The 21,973-nt window shown below is 42.6% G+C and overlaps 1 pseudogene; it reads left to right on the forward strand.

The window, feature by feature from the left end:
* The first annotated feature begins 206 nt into the window (after positions 1 to 206).
* LOC105912468 lies at positions 207 to 21,947 on the forward strand (annotated as a pseudogene).
* Positions 21,948 to 21,973: the final 26 nt, after the last annotated feature.

Raw genomic sequence — 21,973 nt, forward strand, 5'->3', positions numbered from 1 at the left:
TTGTATTGTTTAAATGTTTTAAAGATCTGATCAAATAAAACAAAATAAAAAAATGTTGAACTCATGCCACTTATTCACCAGTTTGTTTGTTTTTTGCTACCATATTCACAGCATGGAAAGATTCTGTGCGGACAGAACCTTTGTGGTTCAGATCAAGGCCAGATCCACTCCAGTCATAAGTCCTCTAGGGAAATATTCCTTAATCCTGGAAAACATGCAGTAGGTCTTTCACACTTCCAGTCTGCCTTTTAGTTATTATTCCAGCTGAATATATTGACTTGTCTGTTTAGATGTGAAGGTCAGCTCAGTGCAATACAGGTGGACATCGGACTTTGTCAAGTCCATGTTTGTTTTTACTTCAGACAAGTCCACAGACATTTGATTCTGTCAGCAAGTTTGTGGCGAAAGAGAAAATGCAATATGACTGTTGATGGCTGTAGAATTGCTTTCAAACAGCCGAATTGTGGAGCTGCATAATTAGTCACTCACTTTTAGAGCATGCATGCCAAAGAACCTCAGCCTGAGACAGCCAGCAAGGATAATATTGGAGGAACCTTGACCAGGAAGAACAGAGAATCTAAAGATGATCTGATCGAAGAAGACAGCCACCTGCCCACAGAGACAGACACAGCGGAACGTGCTGAAACACCAACCATGAACATTCGATCTTTAGACACTCAAGAAGTCGCAACGTTAGACTACCCAGAGGGTGGATTCGGATGGTGGGTGGTTTTGGCAGCCAGTTGGTGCAATGGGTCAGTGTTTGGTATTCAAAATTCATTCAGCATCTTGCACACGATGCTTGTCAGTGTCCATGAAGATGTCAATGGCAATTCTTCTCAGTTTGCAGTCGGTAGGTGGCCTGAATGCACACATGTCTAATCAGTAAATTTTGGTGGTGGTGACAAGAGAAAGATCTGGAGTCCCTGCCATATATTCAATAAAAACACTTTGAATAGTCTGTCATAATTACTAACCTCTAATCTTAGCATAGTGCTCCTCTTGACTTGAACCCTGCCTCATAAGATTGGGCATAACCATGTCATAAACATGTAATGGCAGGACATTGTGACGGCTGATGTCCAATGATTTGACAATGCCTTGTTACCATTATTGGCAATTCCACCGACCCTCAGCAGGCAGCAGGGGAGATAGCATACATGGCTAAATGCCCCCTCTGCAACTTGTATTGTTGATTGAATGTAATTCTATTATTTGTGCAGTTTGTGTATATTAGTTTGTGAGTGTGTATTATTCACTGGTTATTCATGATTTTCACTCCTTCCTGCTTTTAAGCGAGACACTGTTCGTACTGCTCGACCATTCCCGTCATTTAAATCCTTTTTAAGATTCTTTTATTTTCATTGTCACATACGCAAGGACACGTTTGGCACTCATCTGTGGCAAACTCCCTGAGATCTCAGCAGAGCTTGTGAGCACGTGAAAACATTGGAGCTCTCTGACGTGAAGGGAAATGCTAGTGTCAAAACATAATCCAACAAACACATTATTGTGCATGTTGGTGCAAAGGACGTTTACAACTTTTACTTTGTCCAACGCCCTTTGCTGGAATGACGAAAAAGCATAACAAGGACAAGTTTGCCAATCATCTGTGCATTAGAGCGTAGCAGGTGTCTTTTATGTGACGTGAAGGGGAAATCTGGGGCATCACTGTCTGACCCACTCACATAGAGCCATGCTGAGGCAGACACAACAATATCCCACCCCCATTCCCTTGGCATCTTGTCACCATCAGCAGGGAACAAAACATTCAGTGCAATGTGTGATGTGTTCAGGAATCCTGCGATAGTAGAAATGGTACTGACGGCTGTTCTGAGAACAAGCTGGGACCCAGTATGCCTATGACGTTCTGTATTCCGGAGTTGATTAGATTAGATTAGATTAGATTAGATTCAACTTTATTGTCTTTGCACAGAGTACAAGTACTGAGGCAACGAAATGCAGTTAGCATCTAACCAGAAGTGCAAAATCAGAAGAGTGCAGAGTATGTGCAAAGTGGTAATATAAAATAGATAAATAGAATATATACAGTATGGTATAAGACATAAGTGATATGAACAGTAAGCAGCAATAATGGTGATTGGTGCAGATGTGATATAGATATATGATATACAGTACCAGTCAAAAGTTTGGACACACCTTGTGTTTCCTTTACTTTTATTATTTTCTACATTGTAGATTTATACTGAAGACATTTAAACTACGAAAGAACACATATGGAATGATGTACTAAACAAAACAAGTTGTATCTACCATGTAGAAAATAATAAAATCAAAGAAAAATCTCAAAAAATTAGAAGGTGTGTCCAAACTTTTGACTGGTACTGTAGATATATGTAAAGTGCAGGTGAAGTACAGGTGAAAGTGGCAGTAGAAGTTATAAATGAGGTAGGAGACATAAGATATAAATACGGTGAATATGGATATGGACAACAATTTTAAATAAATAGATATAAAGAAATTAAAAGTTTTAGTGCAAATGTTCAGTGGCTGGGGGAGGTGTGTGGCAGTCAGGCCAGGGTAGAGGGGGGAATACAGTCACTGTATGAAGGAATGTGTGGGGGTAGCCAGGGGGGCTATCACCGTGATGCAGAGTTCAGCAGGGTGACAGCCGCAGGGAAGAAGCTGTTCCTGAGCCTGCTGGTCCGGGAACGGAGGACCCTGTAGCGCCTCCCTGAGGGGAGGAGGGCAAACAGTCTGTGGTTGGGATGGGATCTGTCCTTCTCGATGCTGCACGCTTTCCGCAGACATCTTTAGCGCTGGACAGGCTCGATGGTGGGGAGTGGGGAACCAGTGTAGTTTTCACTACCCTCTGGAGAGTTTTGCGGTCCGCAACAGAGCAGCTGCCATACCGGACTGAGATGCAGTTGGTGAGGATGCTCTCAATGGTGCAGCGGTAGAAGTTCACCAGAATCTGAGGAGACAGATTTGCCTTCTTCAATCTCCTCAGGAAGAAGAGACGCTGGTGAGCCTTCTTGACTAAGGTTGAAGTGTACCAATAGAAGAAATCTACCAATTACCAATAGAAGAAATTACCAATAGAAGAAATCTATAGCATCTAGTTTATGGGGTAAACCTGTCTAATCTGTTCCACAAAAACCTCAGCACTGCTACTGTTCTCAACGGGACAGCACTAGCCAGTTTTAGTTTTATGACTATGTGCTAAACGGGCTAGACAGGAGGAGTAGCTGCTTTATTTAAAGATGCTTTGTAGTGCAAAGAGAGACACTTGGCAATTTCATTTATTTTGAATACCTCAGTTTTGTATTGAAGGGTGCTCCCAAAATTAGATTTTGAACCATTTACTGGTACAAACATCCAAGATACTCTACTATATTTTATCAATGACTTTGCTGAACTACTGTCAGTTATCTTCAATGATTATATTTTGGACTGAAAACGCCCATGGGAACAGCACTGAACCAGTCTGATGGGTTACTATTTCTCCCAGCAACTTCAAACCATAAACAAGTGAATATTAAAGTAACACTATGCAACAATTTAACACTTTTTGAGGTATGGTTTTATAGGCAACTAGTTTTGGTACCATCCTAAAATTCATTTTGATAGCATTTGGTCATGTGAAAGACAGATAAACACCTGTGTCTTTCCCACTAGCCATCCAGGATATGTCCTATGTTGTTCTGTATACCGGGCTGGAATACCCTGCAAAAATGGAAGAAAAGCTTTCACAGCATGACATTGCTAACTATACTGCCAAAATACAACAGTTAGTGTGTTGGCAAGCTTCTATCAGTGTCAACTGGGCTCTTAGTGGTGTTTGCATGTGTGTTTTTGTGTGTTTTTGCATGGCTATTAGGTAGTTAGCTTGCTAGTTTTGGAACAGAACTCCTTATTGCTGCTTTAAAACATAATTTGTCGTCTGTACAAACAATTTTTTTTTACAAAAGTCGCACAGCTCAATTTATGAGCAAATTAGCCTAATCAGAGTCCGAAGACCGAATGCCGAAGACCATGGAGCAGCTCTGTCAAAAACCCAGTGCACTAACCTTTTAAATGGCATATTTCGTCACTATCCTTTTCCAATCAAAAACCCAAAACGTATCCAAGTTGAACCAATCAGAATATTCTGCTCAAAAATTGCCAAAACATCTTTCAAGATGCCGAGCAGCTGTGTCCTTTTTCACCACTCCCGATTATGATGTCAGGGCTCTTTCTTGGGAACTTCTACCTGCTCTTTGATGAATTCCGCATCCCCTTATGCATAAACCTTTTAATTAGTATGTGGCTGTCTCTGTACGCCTGCACCTGTGGAAACGTCTCGGTTACTTACGTAACCTCGGTTCCTTAAGCAGGAACACTGTACACGCCAACTTTGTTATATCTGGTTCCTGCTTAAGGAACCGAGGTTACGTAAGTAACCGAGACGTTCCTTATCGCAGTTCACTGCGATATAACAGTATGGGACCCTATACATTCCCGCGTGATAATACAGTGGCAGCCAATTACACACACCAGCTTTACTGAAGCCTTTGCCCTCATAGAGGTTCATACGGCCGCTGGCGGTGAACATATTAACAGGGCAACCTTTGTCATAGGCGGCAAGGATCGCGATCCTGCGCCTGTAGGAAACCACCCTGGAGTGTTTCATGTGCAACAAACATGTAGACACCGATGAACACACTTATCATATACATCGTTCTCAGGTCAGGGGATTCAGAGATCGCTTGCCTGCAGAACACCATCAATTTAACAGGGCCACCTTTATCATAGGCGACAGGGATCCGTGATCCTGCGCCCGTAGGAAAACCCTGGGATGTTTCATGTGCAACATAACATGTAGACACTAATGAACACACTTATCATATATATCGTTCTCCGGCCAAGGGATTCAGAGATCGCTTGCCCGCAGAAAGCTATGAAGAAAACTAGGTTCAGCCACATCTAACATATAGAATCTAATGAAAGTGTGGCGAGAACTCCAGCTTGCAGCTTTGCAAATATCTTCCACTGAGACGCCCTTTAGTAAGGCCCAGGAAGACGAGACCCCCCGCGTAGAGTGCGCATGCAACTTCTCCGGGGGATCTAAAGACAAGCTCTTATAAGACAACACGATAGCCTCTACTATCCAACGGGAGAGGCTCGGTTTTGATAGAGGTGTGCCTTTTGCGCGTGCACCGAAGCACACGAATAGCTGATCTGACTGTCTGAAAGCTCTAGTGCGCTCTGCGTAACAGCGGAGAGCGCGCACTGGACAGAGCTTATTCAAACGTTCCTCCTCTGCTGACGCAAAAGGAGGAGGCGAGAAAACTGCTAATTCAATCACCTGATTGCGGAATGGGGTTACCACCACTTTAGGTGTGTAAGCAGCATTAGGTCGCATAACCACTCTGTCACCAGCTATCGAGAACTGAAGGCACGATGGACTGACTGACAGGGCTTGCATGTCACCAACGCGTTTTGCTGACGTTAACGCCAGCAGCAGCGCGGTCTTTAAAGAGACAAACTTTATGTCCACTGTCTCCAGGGGCTCGAACGGAGGCCCTGTGAGAGCAAGTAACACCACTAGCAGATCCCAAGAGGGTATGAGGTGTCTCTCTGGCACCCTGAGCCGTCTCACCCCCGCCATAAAGCGTGACGCTAGCGGGTGACTGCCAGGAGAACTGCCAGTAATGCCTGCGTGGCAGCCTGAAATGGCAGCCATGTACACTTTGAAAGTAGAAGCCGCCTTCCCCTCATCAAACAACTGCTGTAGGAATTCTAGAATAACGCCCAGCGCGCAGTTAATGGGGTCGTGCTGACGCGCAGCACACCACCGCTCAAAACTGCGCCACTTCAGCGTATACAGAGCCCGTGTTGATACAGCTCGGGCACTCTGTATTGTAGCCACCACCGCGTCCGACAAGCCTGACGCTATGAGCCTGCACCTTTCAGGTGCCAGGCTCTGAGACGCCACCACTCCGGATGTGGGTGCCACACTGTCCTGTGCGCCTGCGTTAGGAGGTCCCTCCGCAGAGGCAGCTCCCAAGGCTGCTGCACTGACATATTGACCAGATCTGCCGCCCACGGCTGATTGGGCCAGTGGGGGGCTATCAATATCAATTCCCTGCCCTCGTCCGCAATCCTGCACAGCACCTGCTGGAGGAGCGGGATCGGGGGAAAAGCATATAGGGGTAGAGCTGGCCACTGGTGGCCCAGCGCGTCTATGCCTAGTGGGGGATCGTCGCCCCCTAGCGAGAACCAGAGCGGGCAGCAGGTGTTCTGCCTGTTCGCGAACAGGTCCACCTGCGTCTTGAAAAAACGCACCCAGATCTGACCTATCACTTGTGGGTGAAGGCATCAGTCTGCTGCTCGAGGATCGCCCCTCGATAACAGGTCCGCACCGTAGTTGAGGTGACCTGGTATATGAACTGCCCTGAGGGACAGGACGTGCCTCGCTGCCCACAGGAGCAGGCGAGTCGCCCAATGGTGTAGTGACGGGGAGCGCACTCCGCTCTGGCGATTTATATACGCCAAGGTCGCGGTGTTGTCCGTTCTCACTAGTACATGCTGACCACTCAGCCTGGGCAGAAAGTGTTGTAGAGCTAGGACTACTGTTCGCAGCTCTAACACATTTATGTGAGACGCGGCCTCTGTCACTGACCAGAGACCGTTCACGCCTCTCCCTTCGCAGACCGCTCCCCAGCCTTTGGTGGAAGCGCCTGTGGTCACCACCACGCGACGCGACACTATGCCCATAGTGCCCGACGTGGCGAGAAACCAGGGGGTTCTCCAGATCGCCAGGGCTTTCCTGCATCTGGAGGACACCACTACTCTGCGATGCCTGTCTGTGACTGCGTTGAGCTTCATAGACAGGTACCATATTTGGAATGGCCGCATGCGCAACATCCCCAGCGGGAGCGCTATAGCGGCCGACGCCATCATTCCTAACAGGCGTTGGCAGCACAGCGACGAGACTGACTGTCCCCGTCGGAACCGGCGCACGCATGTTTTGATGGCATTTATCCGTTCTTGAGACAGCCTGACCTCCATGGAGGTGGAGTCTAAAATCATACCCAGAAAATGCGTAACTTGCCTGGGGCAGAGAACGCTCTTTTCCCTGTTTATTACAAAGCCCAGTCGATACAGGTGCGCCACCACTAGATGGCCGTCCTGCACTGCTGCAGCCTTTGAATGAGAAGCAATTAACCAGTCGTCCAAATAATTGTAAACGCGTAAGCCGCGTAGACGTAATGGGGCGACGGCTGCCTCTACGCACTTTGTAAATACCCTCGGCGCTAGGGACAGGCCGAATGGGAGTGTGTTGAATTGGTACGCTATTCCTCCGAACGCAAACCTTAGATATCTCCGATGTCTGTGGTGGATCGGAATGTGGAAATAAGCGTCTTTTAAGTCTATCGTGATAAACCAATCGTTTGGCCTTATAAACTGCACAAGCTTGCGTGGGGTCAACATTCTGAACCGTAGCGGCATGAGTGCTTTGTTTAACACACGTAGATCTAATATTGGCCGATAATTCCTGTCTCTTTTGGGTACGAGGAAGTAACGGCTGTAGAAGCCTGCATTTTCCTCCTTGGGAGGGACTCTGCTTATCGCTTCCTTTCTGAGCAGGGAGATTATCTCTCCTCGTAGGAAGTGAGACTGTTCTCGCTGCACCACAGACTGTATCACTCCGCTGAATGGCGGAGGGGAACGGGCGAATTGCAGCACGTAACCCCTTGTGATCGTCTTTAGCACCCATGGTGACACTGCGCATGCGCGCCAACTCTCCACACAACCAGGGAGGTTGTGCTTTGAGTTGAATTTGTCGGGGACTAACCCGCTCATGGTCAATGAGTCTAAGCCTAGATCTACACCCACTCCGCCTAGGGAGGGAGACGAGATCTGGGGCTGCCCCCTCATGTTTTTGAAACAGCCAAGTAGGACTTCTCTGCCAGCTGAGCCTGGTGTCTGCCCACCCGCGTGGGCAGGAGAGGCTTCTGGCCGAGACGCATCGTGGGGGATGCGGGCGAGAGGTAGCCCGCTACTGCATCCTCCACCTGAGGAAAGGAGAGGTAGCCCCTCTCCTTAGCCATGTGGAGCTGCATGTAGGGCGTGAACCCCGGCACCGGGGCTCGGCCCGAGTAGGGTATCGCCCATGTCGCCTGCAGTTCCTCGTGCACCTCCTTGAAAAAGGGACGGGACGGGACGGACGTGACAGCAGTCGGGGTAGTGTCTGGCCATCTTTTTTTCAATCTGAAAGTAGAGAAGAATGTTAAAACACAAGCACACTATCTGCAACGAACACGTTGTTAGCAAGCTAGCAGGCTAGTCAGAGACTTAGCCAGCCAGGCAGCCAGGATAGCAGCCACTACTTTCAAAATGAAGTTGAGCCAATGAATTTCGTAGCACCCTGAGCTAGTGAGGGTTAAGGAACCCGGATAACTCACCAACCCGTAGAGAGCGAAAAGCACACAAAACTCTTTTGACTGTGGTAGAGCGTTTGAGATATGCTCGGAGATGTTCACTCCGTCTTGCGAAGTTTCAAAAGAGGCAGATCTGAGGGCGCGTAATGATATTATAGTACTCCTGGCAGGCGGGGCCAGGAGCGCGCGCTGACAGATCTCGCGGCCTTTCAGGCGTGAATAGATAAATGCTTCGATTTGTACCCATGACTGACGTCATGTACCATACTGTTATATCGTAGTGAACTGCGATAAGGAACTGTGTGATCTTGTTTTGAGAAAATAGGCCTCTCTGCACCCAGGCCTCTCTGACTGGCCTGACCTTCATCACTGCACACGGGCCATTCTGCCTGACCTCACAAGACACTCACCTCTGCACATCGGCCGACACTTGTTGTTGCAAAACTGCTTCATGTTAATCACACCACTGTATTATTACCATGATTTTCTACACATGTTGATAACTGCTGGACAGGAAACAATAGCCTCAACCCAGCATCTTTTTAGAATGTTAGTAAGTAATTATAATAGTATGCATACTCAAATGTATCCATGTTCAACACAGGCCATTAAATATGACAACAGATTACAAAGAACTGTGGAGACAGTGCCAGTGTGGAGGCTGTTTGTTTCCACATGCTCCATGCTTATCTTTGGTTGGAAATAGCATTTTATTTAGACTTTTTAGTGCTTATACACGTTAATTTGGGTATCTGGCAGGTCTACCTACCCAAAAACGCTGAAAAAAATCCGACCTGGCGGTTTGTTATGGTTTCTCTATGTCAGAAATGATACGCTTGAGCAAGCACTTCTGATCTTCCGGAATACTATTTCGTCACAGCCTACCCCATTGCCATGCAGGGAGTCTCTCTACAGACTCTTTAAGACTAATACAAATAACCATTCACAAGGTAACACAAATAATGTTAACTATTTATTTAGAAAAATAGTATCAATTAAGTATCAATTAACAAAATGACGGTCTTTGACAGTTTCATTACCAGAATAGCAATACAATCAATTTCACCACACAGAGTATCAAACAATTATAACCCTATAGCCGGCAGTAATAACTAAATACTTTAAAGGTACCCAAAATGCAGTGTTGTGCACGTTCACACCTCTCATGAACTAGTTCAAAGTTCAGTTAATACAAGTAAACATGAATCGTTCACGTTCATAGTTCACCATTTAAATTCGGAACTAGTTCATAGTTCAGTTCATTTTCATTTTTTTATTTTTTTTTATTATTATTGCAAATTTTTCAGGAGGACATAAATAGCACAGAAAGGTGAGATTTTTACTGTCGGAAACTTTATCAGACAGTGTGTAAAAATCCTGCACATAATAATAAGGTGGATCGGATGTAGGCCTACTCGCTGAGTCTGCATCTGTGTTTTCGCTTTCACTTGCCATTTTTATATTGAGACCGAGAGCTGTTGCCTTGGAATACGTTGCTTGTTTGGTATACATGTGTGTGCGATGATTCATGGGTAATGTAGGGCGAAGTCGAGTTAGTTGGCTTAGGTATCGCAGAAATTATACGGGTACTGTTATAGAGGGGGTTCGGGAAATGTGTAATCACTGAGGGTCATCCGATTAGAATGGAAAATAATGGAGACTTGGATATTCAGTTTGATTCTTCACTCTTTGTATTGCATTAACAATGAATGGGATAAATTGTAGGTGGGTGTATGTTTGTATGTGTGTGTGGGTGTGTGTGTGTGTGTGAAAGTACAGTACAAACAGAAAATATACATTAATACACAGCCCTGTAGTACCATTTAAATAATTAATTATACAGGGAACTAAAGGTAATAATTTAACCTCTTCAGCAATGACATGCTACTGGCTTAATCTCAGATCAACAAGGGCATGTACACTAAATGAAAGACCGCTCAAAAGTTAGCATAGGTAAACCCTGTAACACTCGTATTTGTACATTAGCAGCTTATGCTAAGCGAGTTCACGAACAGTGCATCATGCTAGATCAATTAAGTGACAGTGCTCGTAACAACTATAAGAAAGCTAAACTATAACAAACACATAATGACAAGGTAGGCTACAAAGTCAAATTCACGTATACATGGACGCACACAACTTCAACAAAGTGCAACGTTCAATTATGTGAAAATATGCCCGAAGTTAACTGCCACTCCATCTAAATATGCCGTGAAGCGATATCAAAACATTGCACCGTGAGAAGTGGAGTCACATGACCAACGCAATTACCAAATATGGTCATTTACCGAAACATGGTCTGTCTGGGCAATTTAACAAATAATTACTATGGCCTTGTTAACAGGTACTGAGCGACGTCATGGTACAAGCTTTCGATTTAGACAGCGTCTTTCCTCAGTGGAAGGAAAACATTCCGTAATGTTTTAGCTAGACCGCAGTGGCGCTGGACCTCAGATAATATGAACGTGTTCACCGTTCAAATTCATTATTTGTCATGAAGTTGCGTTCAGTTCATCGTTCTCATAAAAATGAACGCGTTCATGCACAACACTGCCAAAATGTTACCGGAGTCATACGTTGCAGGCCTGGTTTGTAGCTTGGGTTCGTAGAAGCCAAAAACACTCAATGGCTATTTCGCGCCAGTCACGTGAGGAAAATAAACCAACTTAGCTTGCAACAATGGCCGCCGCCTCCGCGAGCATGCCGAGTGGATGTAGAGGAAGATGTTGTCCAAGCAGCTCACCCAAGATGTCGACCGGAGTTGTCCACTGCCTGGACTCCGCTGTCCCTCGTCTCATTGGGGTTTGCTGGGCTGTCGGGATGCTGTGTGGTGAAGGTTGCCGAATGGACTACCCTTGTCCAACGTCCTTTAATACTAGGCTAGCTCTAGCCAAATTAGCCATCAGAGCGAATGTCCTCCGAGTTCTCTGAACTATTATCCAACCACGACTAAACAACTGTTCACTGTCCTATAAGATTCACTAGTAGTTAGTCTAACACACAATGACAATTATATGCTTAATGGAGGGTATTTCTCACATTAAATGTAGTAGTGTTACGGAGCAAATCTCCATACGTCTTCTCTCGTTCGTTGTCTCCTCGTTCTCTCTCGTCTCTCGTTTCCTCTACGTTCCCATTAACTTACCCTTGACCCCTGACCTACGACTCCGATCTCATTGGCTTTGAAATTAAACATCTTTTAACTCTTACATTTCAATTTCTTATCATATAGTAAACAAAATAAAACACCTTGCAAACATTTACAGCATCAGGAACTTAGTAGAAAAGAAAAGAAAATACGTTTTAAATTAGGTACATAACAATACATGACCTTAACCAGGAAACATGCAATATCAACCTTATTAATAGTTTTTAATCTTTTAAATCCTATTTATTAACTTATTCTATTTATACTATTTATATTGCCTATTTAAATATATTTAAAATTGACAACATTGCAGGTATAGGGTGTTTGAATGTTGTTACTATTAAATTACATAGGTCACCAAATGTAAAGATTTAATGAGAAAACAATGTTTAAACACTGTAATTAATGGAGGTAAACATACAGTGGTGGCCAAAATTATTAGAACACTTGGCATATTTAAGGTTTCAGTTGAATTGGCCATTAAAATACCCAGAAAACGAATGAAATATCTACAAAGTCATCATTATGCTCTATAAACCATAGAATAGAGCCATCTTAAGGAGATTTAGGTCATTTTCTTTACAAAAAACAAGTTAGGCCTATTTCACTCTCAATGTCACACAATCATGTTCCTTCACAGAAGAAGCCAAATTACTTGTATGATCATTGTAAGGTCTGATCGTGGTTAAATTGATGGTGATGCAAGAGTCTTAGGACACAGCTGCGTGATTATTTTGAATGTACAAGGCCTATCCTGCTCATTAAGTGATTGGTAACATCAGAGTTTTGTCAATGAGGCCACAACACCAATTGGTATAAATTCAAAGCCTCTAGAAGTAGTCTTGAAGCACATGTTGCTCTTTGAACATGGCTAAGGTGAAGAAAGAGCTAATGAGTGAGCAACGGGTTCGAATAAAGGCCCTTTTTGATGCTGGCTGGAGTTAACGCCGCATAGCCAAGGCCTTGAAATGCAGTCCAAGTACTGTTAAGTACACTTTAAAGCGCCAAGATGCCACCAATTCACACCAGAACTGTCTTTCAGACAGACAAGTGAAGGATCTTAAAATTCTCAGTCTTAAGGACCGAAGAAAGACCTCACGAGAACTGTGTGACGAGATCAACACCACAATGACTAATGGTGCAAAAGTGTCTTCAAGAACTGTGCGTCGGAAACTGGGAGAAAAGGACTTGTTCGTGGAATAGCAGCAAAGAAACCATTACTGAAAAAGCAAAATAGAGTGGAACGCCTGAAATTTGCAAAAGAACACAAGAAATGGACAAAAGAAGATTGGTATCAAGTGTTGTGGACTGATGAGTCCAAGTTTGAACGGTTTGCCAACAAGTGAAGAGTGTATGTTCGACGGAGGGAGGGGGGCGATATATAAAAATGAGTGTCTCTTGCCCACAGTTAAACACGGAGGGGGTAGTATTATGGTGTGGGGTGCCATTTCAGCCTCAGGAACAGGTGACTTAGTGAAAATTCATGGAATCATGGATAAGAAAGTGTACCACAACATTCTGGTGAGGCACGGAGTACCATCTTGAGTCGTCTTATTGGGCCTGGATTTATTTTCTGAGAGGAAAATGACCCTAAACATTCTTCTAACTAATGCCGGAACTACTTGCAACAGAAGGAATCTGCTGGAACATTGAAAATAATGGACTGGCCCCCTCAAAGTCCGGACCTCAACCCCATCGACCAAATTTGGGGCGAGTTGGAAAATAAACTTGACAGATCTATTGTACATTCAAAGGAAAGCCTTTGGCTTGAGTTGGAGAAGGCATGGGATCACCTTAGTGTTGAAGTTTTCAGGAAATATATTGACACTATGCCAGAGAGATGTGCTGCTGTAATTGCTGCAAAAGGTGGACATACCTAATATTATAGTTAAAAGTGGATAAAAACAGTCGGACTCACTTCATCTGATATTTGTCATGCTCAGAGCAACCATCTGCATGTTTCATGAACATTATGAAATGAAATAATGTTTTGGAGGCAAAAAAAGGTGAATTTTTTCAGATCTGTCAGGTGTTTTGGCCACTACTGTACATCTCTACGAGTTATGTCCTACACCCTGTGCTTGGTCCATTACTGTTGTCATAGCATTGCTGGCTGTGATCTAACTTTACAGCAAGAGTTTTACTCGGTTAGCTGACTCATTAGCTCAAAACAGGTCGCTCTGAGCAGGGCTGTTTTAGGCAGAGTAAAAAGGGTGCTGTTTTAAATGATCCTTGTGATATTTTGACCAAAGTATGTTACAGACATTTCATTATGACCCCATGGAACCATAAATAAACTTGCCTAGCCACTGAACCTCACCTCCATCTATATCTCCCTCCTCAGCTTGGATCGGGGCTTTGGCCATGGGTATGATCTTCCTTTGTTCCCCTGTGGTCAGTATGAGCACCAACCATTTCGGATGTCGGGTGACAGCAGCTGGGGGTGGTCTGGTGGCCATTGTGGGACTCCTTACCAGCTCATTCACAAAGTGAGAACCGTTTAACCATACGCATTAGTAGTATACAAGGATGACACAGAGGGCTAGTGTGAGACCTTGCATTGTCCGCAAACCTAACAGTTACAATGATGATGATGATGATGATGATGATGATGATGAAGGTGATTAATGAAGCCACAAATTGTAATGAAGCTACAAATACTAAATTAATCAATATTTATATTAAGAAATATAACAATAGTGGTGGAATATACAGCATAATAAATTGTATGCAAATGCACTCATATAAGTTATATATTGGATAGGAAGTTGCCTACCCTTCTTCTCCCCTCTCCGCTTCTCTTCTGTTCTATTTTGTTCTGTCTGCTCACCATTCTGTCTTTCAATATACTGTCCTTTTGAGCTCTGTCCTGTCCATCCATTCTGTTTTGACCTTCACCGTGTGACTGCAGTTCTCTGGTGCTGCAGTACATCACATACGGTCTCCTCTTCGGCTGTGGAAGCTCATTCACCCTCCAGCCATCCCTTGTGATCCTGGGGCACTACTTCCATCGGCGTCTGGGTCTAGCCAATGGGTTGGTAACCATGGGCAGCAGTCTCTTCTCTGTGGGGATGCCTGCTCTTCTGAAAGAAGTGGTGGCACCACTGGGATTGGACAGAACATTTCAGGTTCTCAGTACACTCATGTTGGTCCAGGTGGCACTAGTATCTCTCACGTTCCGTCCACGCCTCATGTCTTGTAACCGTGACGACGAAGCCGGCACAACGCCATGCACCAATCAGATGGCAGGAGGTGTTTGTCAGAGGTTTCTGACTCAGGCAAAGCAGTGTACTGGCGTAGGAGTTTTCCATGTGCCTACCTACAGGGTCTGGGCCTTCAGTGTTGCTACTGCAGTGCTGGGGTACTTTGTACCCTATGTTCATCTTGTGAGTGCACACTTCATTAAAGTTTCATTTGAAGTACCTTTAACCAACATTGACAAATGTGTTTGTATGCACGGCCATCCCTTAACTACAATATTAATTCACAATGTTAAATGCTGATATTTATGGACTTTTTCTACTCTGGCAAGGCCAAGCTACTCTGAGGACAGGCCTGATGAGTACAAAACAAACTAAGATAATAGATTAGTGTCAACTAAGTATATAAAAAAAAAGATTATTATATTATATGAGAATAGACCGATGCTTTCCCCATCGTGTGTAGTAGTGTACTTCAATAGTGTAGTGGGATATATCAGCAGAAATATTTACGAATCCAAATTACGAATGTACTTACGTGTTTTCATTAGTTTAGAATGACCCTTTCATATCTACATAGGGAATTAATCATCTTCAATGGAGTCTGCCATATTTCTACAGTAGTGCAGAATGGACAAACCATAACACTGGCTCTGAGGCACTGAGAGGGCCTTTCGCATTTTTATGACAACTGACGGCCACTGTAGGTATCCTACAAGCTTGGTAAGGGAGGGATGATGGAGTGCATTCAGTTGGTTTCAATCTGCAACCTTGCAGCTAGATGCCACTAAATTCTACACAATGCACCTTTAAATTTGGGTCAGCCAATCCAGAAAAAATAGAAAAAATAATTAAGGTATCATCATCAGAAAATCAAGTTTGGAGAAAATTAACTGTGAACTTTATAACGTGTACATTGAGATGAATGCATAGCAACCAATACTTCCTGTCTTGTTATGAAACCTTGCACAAAGAACCACATGAATAACATATCAAAACATTATTTCCAGTGGTTAATGTTTGGACAATTTATTTCAAAGTATAGAAAAGTTAAAGACTGTCTGTATCTGTCTATCTGTTGCAGTCCTACGTAACCTATTCAGGGACTGAAATTCTATGAAGTTGTACTTCACATGGATACTGAATGCCCATTCATGTACTGTATAGGAGCCATTTTCTACAATGTCCAAAGAAATGATTTGCAAAAGATATAGCTGCCATGTCTTCACTGCTTTTAGTCCAAAGAGGTCAGCTCTACTCAGTGCAATTTGAGTGGCTTCTTCATTAGGAGGATTCTGCTCCATACACACAAAGGATATGCTACCAGAATACGCTAACGCTAACAAGTTGAAAAATCAGAATTACGGATACTTGCTTAAGACAACCAATATGTATATTAACTAAATAAAATAGGGAATACTTACATTTGCAGATTCAGCTTTGAAATGTTTCATACTGTGCAAGACTTGTTCTTGATACTGTGCTGGCTGCTACACTGTGTGAAACAGTGAAACGTTAGCTACTGAAATGAACAAAAACTTCATGGCCATTGTCCCCATATTTAATATGTTTCATACTGTAGCCTACTCCAGATTTTGTAGCCTAGCAGGGTACTATTTTTGAAGTTTGTACAGATAATGTCATGACAATCTTTGTTTTTGTCTAATCGAATGAAGTATGCTTGCAGTTTACATGAAATCCTGGTACTGTCTACGTGCCTCTTAAATTTAAATTGCCAGTGATGCACGTTGAGAAGGAGGGGCTGCACCACACAAGACAGTGTGTGGTGTTTGCAATAAATGGCTCGAGAAGGTCTTAATAAATGATTCCTGGTCGGCTGAATCGGTAGCGCTCATACAAGAACTCATCATGATGGAATAATGGATCTTGGCGATCACGAAGAACTCTCTTCCTATGAAGCGCTAATCAAACTAATATTGCTCCTTGGTCAATGGGATCTCTCCTTTTTCCGGGGGTGTGGCAAGTTTATTCAGCTTCACTTAATCTCATCCTGAAAATTATCTCGGTAACTCGCTAAACGAGCTACGACAAATAGGGCCCTGACCTCTCACCTTTTGTGTTTACGTCCTGCTTGGCAGTCACTTGACTAATTATCCAAAGTATTTATACCTGGCCTTTTGTTAATCTCATCACTGAGTCTTTGTGTTATGTGTACCAGTCATTCAGCACGCTGGAATTACCTTTTTAGTCTTTCCTGTGAGTTTTTGGACATTGTTTGTTTGCTGTTAGCTGCTTGAGCCGTTTTTTTTCTGGCTTGTTTTGTGTTCAAAATTCCCTGGAGTTTTCCCCCTGAGATGCCTTCTGTTTTTGTCTGGCTCTTCTTTGCATTTTTAGTAACAAAAGTATTTTTATTCTGGGACTTTACCTGAGAGCTGGGCCCACACTTGCAAGTTGAGAATACACGTTTACACTGGAAAACTATTTTGGAATTTACCTGTGGTTTTAGTGGTTGGTTCTCCTTAAATCATTTCCAAGAAAGTGAGAGAAAAACTGACGTCAGAGAGTCTTTGATTTACGATGGTGATTCAACTTAAGTGTGTGGAAACGAGGACTCATAAAGGCCATAATATTAATCCTTGTTTTACAAAATAATTACTGATACGCAGTGTTTCCTACTCCTTAGTTTAAAAGGGAATCTTTCTATACTCAAATGGAGGGTTGCTTTGAGTTACAATTTGTAGTTTGCATGTTAACTTTTGGACTTCAGTGCCATTCTGAATGGCATGTCAGTGCTTTACAATGTATGTATAGACTAATCCGGTACAAGACGACATTACTGCAGTGGCGTCTCCTGACAATATGCGTGCGTGTTAATGCAAACTGTCTTCAGAAATGTAAAATATTCTACTTTTACCTTAATTTTCTATATAACGCTACTTTTAACAACAATGTCTAGGACATTTGGAAAGAACCTCTGCTGTTCTTAGATGCTCCAATAGTAGTGGCAAACTACTTTGGAATTTTTTTTTCATGCAAATGCATAATTAAAGTGAATGATGTGTGATGAAACATACAATAAAACATAACAGCCACCTCAAACATTGCTGTAGAAACAAATGCTGCTGTAAGATATAAGCAATGTCTAAATTATCCTTACTGTTTTTTCTAAGTCGATCTGACCAAAATGTCATATTTAAAAGTTATTGTGGGCTTGCATAATCGATAATCATTTCTTACAATAGATTTGTTGTTGATTAAACATCCATGCAGACTCACGTCATCAAGTCTCTACACTTACTTGCCGTAACATTATGCGCAATGCAAAATATACAAAACAAAATACGATTGTTTAAAAATTAGCAAACACCATCCTGGAAACAAGATATTTACTAAAACGGTAGCCTAACAATGTATTGGGATAGTCTGCCTACATAGGGTTTACAGAGTATTTGTTACATTTCAACAACTTATTAGTTGAGATTCAACAACTCAGCTGTTTCGCTTTGTCTGCAGATGTCTGTGGTGTTATTTTATTGAATAAAGGCACACCTCCTGCATTTGACGATGAAAAAGCAAATCTGTGCAATTGTGTTAATCTGTGCATATTCACTTCGCTTCTGATTGTATTCAATAAAGGCACTTATCCCTTTACATATCCTAGTACCATGAGCGTCTTCTATTTTGCAGCTGATATTTGAAATAGACTATGCCAAGGATATGATTTAGAAATTCCAGGAATTGCTAACATTTTATCTTCTTTTCTAAACACAGCTAAATTAAAGATGATGGTCCGAGAGCGGACCAATGTATGTACAAATATTCAACATTAGTAATTAGTAAACCATTTAATTAATATTGGTTAAACATTCAAATGCCAAACCAGTGCCCTTTAATACCTTGCAGCTGTCAATCAGAATGTATTAGACCATCAGATCATTGTTTAAGATTCAGGAGTGCCAGGACTTGCTTTCGGCATATTGTACGGTTTATCAGTTAACAGCCTGTCATGGGTTTGATATCTGTGAGTTAAAGCTGTGTTTGAAAATGATGCAGGTCTACCATGAAGGATTGTGTGTGTGTGTTCCCAACAGATGTCTTTCGTGGAGGAGCAGTTCTCGGAAAACACTGGTACAGAGTGGGTTCTGCTAGTTTCAATCGGTGTGAGCTCTGGGATAGGGCGTCTCACCTGCGGAAGATTGAGTGATCTGATTACACGTCAGCAAAATCTACTTTCAGGTGATTTCTGAGCATTTCCTGGTAAACAGAAAAGGTCATCATTGAGATGATGCAGTGAGTATGATGTACTGTATGTTGGCAAGAAGCCAACAGCTTTGAGCTATCACGCAAATCTTCTGGAAGGCACACAGTAGTTGGCACTGTTTCAAGTGGCAGAGCTTGGTGTTAGGTATTTCAATGGAAGTGTGACTACTTCTAAACATGTTTGCTGTGAAGCAAGAGTGAGGTACATTGTGAACATTGGCTGTAATCTGGTTGCCGATACATGTTATAAACATGTTATATTATAGACATAAGGTGCATACATCTTCCCTATCTTCTCCCTAGGCTGGCTCCTTCATGCTCCTAGGCCTGACCTCCATGCTGATGCCCCAGTGTCTGGTGTTTGAGGCACTGGTGGTTGTTTGTGTGCTCCTGGGGCTATGTGATGGCTGTTTGATTTCCCTTATGGCCCCCATCGCCTTCGAGCTGGTGGGGCCCCAGCACGCCTCACAGGCAATTGGCTATTTGCTGGGGCTCATGGCCTTGCCCATGACTGCAGGGCCTCCCCTTGCAGGTTAGTATATCCGTTTCAGTTAATTGTGACTGAGGTAAACTCAAGTCGACTCGATTCAGTTCAGTTTAATTGAGTTACAGTTATGGTATTTAGCAGATGCTTTTGTTCAAGGAGACTAACAAAATGTTAGAAAAAACATTAGATTAAAAAAACTGTAAAAACATAAAAATCCATGGAATCTAAAATAAGTGAATGCACTCATACTTCCTGCAACTACATGTCTTTATGCAACTAAGTTGCCCCAAAAGTGACACCCTTGGTTTGTAAGCAACTATCTCACTGGCATTTTGAAATCAAGCACTGAGAAGACAACAACTTCCAGAAAAAACCCTTATCCACCATGATTTTGGTTTGAATAACGCATGAATAACGCACGCACACTTATGCCAAAATATATAATTTTGAAATGCTTGTCTAATAAACACAACGTAACATTGTCATCTGAACATTGAAGTAAATCACATTCTGAATAAACAGGACAAAAAAAATGTTTAAGAAAATAAATTGGCCTTTTGGGTGCCTTAAACGGAATTGCTTTGACGTGCCCCCACCTCCCTCCCAAAAAATGTAATACAAAAATAAACATCATTATTACAGTTATTAATGTGAATCTCTTAGCAAAATTAATATGTAAACATATAATAACACAAAAAACAATAACAGAAATGTTAATGAAAAATAACTAAAGGAAACAAAAGACCTATACAGATATTCTCTTCTTTATTCAGTTGAAATTGCAAAAACATATTTTGCTCATCCTTAGATTCTTTACTTACTCACAGTATTTTTTTAAATATTCAGTTAAAAAGAAATGTTGCCAACTTGAAGGTGTTTGATGATATATTGATTAATGGTGTATTGTCCAATAAGACCTTAAGCTTTCTAACGTTAAACTTAGACGTTTCTTGCCATGTCTGGATCCAGTGCTACGATGTGCACACTCCCATGCAGCCCATTTTTCCGCCTATGTCTATTCAGAGAGTAATTGTCATGTAATAAAGGCGTAACAATATTAGTTACAAAGAAAATTAATATATATTACTTGTCATTACATTGGGAATTTAAGTATTGATCATGTTGTGCACTGCTCCACAGCGCCATCTGGTGGTGGGGCCACGCCCTTTTTGGTCCTAGTTAAAAGTCTTGCTGACACATTTTGGACTACTTGTGGCTTGGAGAATGATGCCTGGTTAATACCTAAATAGAGTGCATTACAATAGTCCAGTCTGGAAAATGCAAAAGCATGGACCACCTTCTCAGACTTTTGGGGAAAGGAAATTCCACACTTAAGCCATTATTTTTAGTAGGTAAGATGAGGCACTAACCACAGAAATTATCTGCTTATCAATTTTTTTGTCAAAATCAACAAACAACAGGCCTTTATATGGTATAAGTGGACCAAGTACACTGCTTATGTCAACACTAGCGGTTGGGGAACCAAACATAATAATTTCCGTCTCGTTTTCATTAAGTTTGAGAAAGCTATGTCCCATCCAGTATTTGATGTCCTCAAGTCAAGAAGGGGCTGCAGATCACTATGGCCAGAACTGAGGTAGATACATCTGAGGGTCATCTGCATAGCTGCTTTCTGAACATTTGGCCAATGGGCAACAGATGTGAGAACAGAAGTGGATAAGTTAAGCCGATCCAAAGGACATTGCCTCAGGTCTGATTGCAGAAAACAGATGTACCTATGCAGTGAAGTGAGAGTTCTTCTGGCTCTGAGTAAATCCTTGTTCTTCCTCCACAGGACTGCTCCATGACTACCACGGAGATTACCACTTGGCCTTTTATTTGGCTGGCATTCCACCAGTGGTGGGGGGGCTTCTTCTCTTTCTTGCCCCGCATATCATGACTCGCCAAAATCAGGCCAACCAGGCTCAGGAGGTCCCCAAGCCACCAGGTGCTGGATATGAGAATGGGCTTAGTCAGCATCAGAGTGCAGCCAGCAGAGACATGTTGGCAGTTATACAGGGTGACGACACACATCTGTGAATACCCAGGTGCAAGCATTGGACTGGAATGTCTCACGTTCTCATTGCATAAAAATCAAGACGTGTTTCCCACTGAAACAGACTATACAGAGTGGGTATGTTTTATTCTTATGTAATTAAAATAGTTTTGGAGATAAGCATTTCCCTGGTATATTCCTTTTTTTAGTTTGTTTTTATTTGTAAATGTCAGATATATGTTCAGAAAATAATATTACAGCTGTATATTATGTTCCTTCTGTGCAGTCTGACTGATATTTTATATTTCGCTTGTGCATTGGGGCTTATGTGAAGATTAAGAAGGAAACTTCGAAGTTCAGAAAGCTACAGTAGTTTCTTTGTGCTGCAGTTTTAATTTGGGCGTTTACCGCTCTCTAAAGACTCTCTCTTCATGGCTCTGCTGGAAATAATTAAGGTTTATGGAAGTTGAATGGTTTCAATAAACTGTTCTTGGCTGTCTAAACATGATTCAAATGCCTGTAATGCTTCACTTG

This window comes from Clupea harengus, chromosome 8, assembly GCF_900700415.2.
Source record: "Clupea harengus chromosome 8, Ch_v2.0.2, whole genome shotgun sequence".
NCBI classification, from domain to species: Eukaryota; Metazoa; Chordata; class Actinopteri; order Clupeiformes; family Clupeidae; genus Clupea; species Clupea harengus.